Here is a 4225-nt window from a genome sequence, read left to right on the forward strand (position 1 = left end):
GGGCGGAAAGGAGTACGTGTCCTCGTGCGCACTGACATTTCATCACACAGCAACATGTAAAGATAAAATTGACGAAAGTAAAATAATTTTCTGCATGGGACATTGTAGCAACCGAGCTATCAATGCCCGTAACGCGTCCACATAGACTATTATAATTTATGCACTGTCTATATCGTCCGATTTCCTTAAACACAGCCTATGACAGGTGGTTCATGCAGGTGATTACTCATTAGCACAGTATTTCCACCTCGACCGCCCGGTCAAATGTCCGGCAGGTCACAAATAAGGTACTGAGCGGAAGATGATCACCCCACTGAAGTTGCAGTAATGGTCGGTCCCTCCCTTTCCTCAGCTGATAGGTCCCGGATGTAAGCCTGCTGTCCATGTGATCGCGGGATGATCAGGCGTGACTCAAGGTTCCAGCTCACAAAAAACTCCCATTATTTCGCAATGACTGACGAAGGGTGTTCCCCGTTCTGGGCTTCCCAGATGTAACAATTCGCGTGACAGTCTGTTGTAACATGTCTGCATGACATCATATCGTGTACATTTCATGGCTTTATTCGTGACCAGAATAAAAGAATTGCGAAGGACTACCTACCAGAGTAAAGGGAGGAAGAGAAGAAGTCAAGAACTTAAAAAAGACAAGTGTAACGTTGATAATTATATAAGCCTCTCGCTTTGATGACCTTTACATCACCAATGTCGTGGTTTAAGAAATGTCATTGTCAGTCAATGCCTTTCTCAGCAATGCTGTAATAACACGTTAGACCTGTAAGGTTATAATTTGCTTCACTTGTGGCACTTCAACTCGTCACACGGACCGGGTGCGACATTTGGCTTTGATATTTCTGATATTCGTCGTGCTGCAGAGAATATGATAGTGAAAGGTTAGCGTCACAGCAGAATTGTGTATTCGAATCGTTTATGGTCACGTTTTAGGAGTACACTCAAAAGAAAAGAGTTATTTTGTTCTAACTCGACCGTAATCGACAGGTTCACAGTACCACTTCTTCCTTCTTGATCAAGCGCCATGGTGTCGGGAAGAAAGAGGGGTCAGGTGTAGACAATGTGAAGTCCCAATGACGGTAAGCTTGAACATAGAAGTATTAGTCATGGCTTTGCTATCCAAAATGAATTGTCGTTTCTAATTTCCTTTGAGGGCGTGACGTGCCTTCAACGTCCTGCCACTTTTTGAGTCAAGCGGCTGTATCTGTTTAGGACGGGGCACTCACATATGCACACCCGCCCTGTGTTCCAGACCAGACATTATTACGGACGTCATTAATGTATTGTGGAAAAGTGACAACCCCGCCTAGAATGTACATAACTGTTAGCGTTAAATGGTTTCCAGTGAAGGGTTTACGACGTGGTGTGTAGCACGCGCGCTCTTTCTCTCTTCACTCTGACTCTTTCTTCATGTCGCTGATCATTATTCGCTGACATTAAAACTTGCAAGCCTTCAGACATCGTAGCTTTATTTCTTTCACTTTTGGGCGTAACGTTATAGGCTATATATTACTATAGCTGATGCGTCCAGATGGGAAATTTTGTACACATTACTGCGGCGGCGTCATCTTCAAACTGATGTGGATCGTACGCCCGTCCTGAGTGCGGAAATTTAAGTTCTTGACTTTTTCGAGAAATTTCCTGAGGACTTGGCACCGAACGTTTTGCAGCCCTGCACGTATACCAGAATTTTGTCCACGTATGGGAATAAAATTCCAAATTAGGGTATTTCCAATAGGAGACATAAAAGAGGAAGTTTGCATGTCTAGGCTTGTCTGCTTATCATTATATCACTCACGAAAGTTTTCCCTTTCTTTTAGGTTTGCTCCAATACTATATGTCAGTGTACTATCATGCATTTTATTACAATCTAAGTGCATTTGTAAAGCTTAAGTTCAACACATATACACCAGCTTGGTGTAATTATCCCACCTCTTCCATTTCCTTCTTTGGAGGGCAGGGTACTGATACCCGAGTCCAGTCTACTCAGTGAGATGCACACAGCAATGAAGTAAGCCTGCGCTGCCACGATCCTGTATACATGTGACACGGTAATATCGATAGAAACATGAGATTGGAAATCTCTACCGGACTAACTCAGAAGACCACGGGTTCAAAAACAGTAGAATTTAGCCAAATAGAGGGAATATTGCCGTATGGTAACATTCCCGCGGCCTGACTCTACTCGCCAACTACTAGTATTTCCCGTTTTCGAAGAATCCTACGATCCGTATCCCGTACATTGTGCGGTGGCGAAGGCCTGGTGGAGGTACTCTCCAAGCAGGGGTTTGGGTTTTCGCTTATTTCTTGGAGAGAAAATTCCTTGAAACGCAATTAATATATACCAAGAAGATGTCCTTATTCAGAATATTTCCAGTTTTAATGCAAAAAATTCGCACTGGTTGCCTTTTCTTGGTAAGTTCGTATGTCTTTTGTGACTCACGATGCACTCTTTCAACTACATTGCTTCGGTAAATGACATCGCCATTGTGTGGCACAAGCTAACTGAGCATGCCCATCCCATAGTGTATAACGTTACGTGTGTTACGTGCAAGGAAGAGAAGCATATCCGTTAGGGCGCCAAACGGTAAACTTATACCCAGATACTGAGAAACTTTATCACAGGTTGAGTAGAATCACCCGATAGTAAACATGTGAGACTGAAATGTAGGCCTATACGCCTACGCTTTGCCCTTAATTGTCTTTGGATTTCATTATACTGTTATTAGTGTTGCTTTTTGTAGTCACACAGGTGACTATATATGAAATATCTGTGCCTTTATATTCATCTCTATATGCGCGGCATTCTACATAATCGGCGTCAGAAAAGTCAAGCAATACGTTATCTGTGCTGAAGATTGGTAAATTTCCAGAAGCTTTAATTTTTGTCACGGTCAATACAGCTCTATACAGCTTGATATAAACGTGACACTGGCTGGTTTTAAAATAGCGCCCTCTAGTGACCATATGTAGTATTGCAGCCAAGTTGACATTCGGCAGTCGGCATTTATCTTTTGCCATTGTACATTTTTGTCAACAAATTCCAGACTTTCTTGTGAAAAAATTCTTTCTCACTATCTTCTCAGTAAATATCGCTATCATATTACACCATCTGCCTGTCATGATCCTTCCAGGTCCATCCCTTGTTGTTACCTGTGATCTTTTCCGGCCCTTATGGTGGAAAATGTACAAGTGAGATAGGCTGATATCATGTATCACTCACTGATCATGTCCATATTCATGCTGTATCACATGATAATTGTCCCTGTCCAAGGTTGCTTTCACAGACAACAGATGCTGGGAGGGCCTAATACCAATACAAACACTTCCAAGTAGACTTTCCAAACAATAGCATAGATTTATGAAAAATGACAACCATACAATTATGATTTTGATAGCCTCTGTCCAAGGTTACCTCAACATCACAAACACCGGAGAGTGACGTCAAATCACCTATACAACCATTTTCAGTGATACGAGTAATGCTCTAGACAAAGAAATGAATTTATCCAAAGAACAGCAAAGGTTTTTCCAGGTAAACACGTGTACTGTCTAGCACGTGCAACATATCAACAAAAGTAGGACGGCAACTAAAAATACATGTAAGACCAGCAATTTGCAAGAAGGTAACTGAACACTCAAGTGTGTTTAAGGTATGAGGGGACACCTGAGATGGTTCTGATTATCCTGCTTCAACCAGAGACTGCTGAGAATCTGTACTATGCATACAGAAAAAAAAACAATGCCTGTCCATACTAGTATTATTACTAGTTGTCTGATAGATAACATGAGATAGTTTGCTTAGCACACATTATTCATAGGTTTGGTAACAGAATACTGCATTAAAAGGCGTATTCTTCATCCTCTTATGGAACATATCTCTACAGTCTACATACCCTATTTCTCATAACCTCCAGAGTCCCAAAATGTAAAGTTATTACACATGGCAAGGGTTACATGTATGTCATTACATACATACATATCCGGGATTTGATTATTCAGTGTGTAGTAACAAGCCCTCAAAGTACAACAACATACTTGCATTACATGCAAACAAAAGCAGCACCATTCAGCTTCTTACACAAATACGCAACAAATAAATAGCCTTTTTCACACAATACATTCCGTATGACATGCTCCTTTTTATTACATTTGAATTACTAGTACAACAACCAGACAATAACGCAACACTTAACCGACAACATACAAGCAAAGA

Source organism: Branchiostoma belcheri, unplaced genomic scaffold (genome assembly GCF_001625305.1).
Source record: "Branchiostoma belcheri isolate BF01 breed outbred unplaced genomic scaffold, Haploidv18h27 scaffold3, whole genome shotgun sequence".
Lineage (NCBI taxonomy): Eukaryota > Metazoa > Chordata > Leptocardii > Amphioxiformes > Branchiostomatidae > Branchiostoma > Branchiostoma belcheri.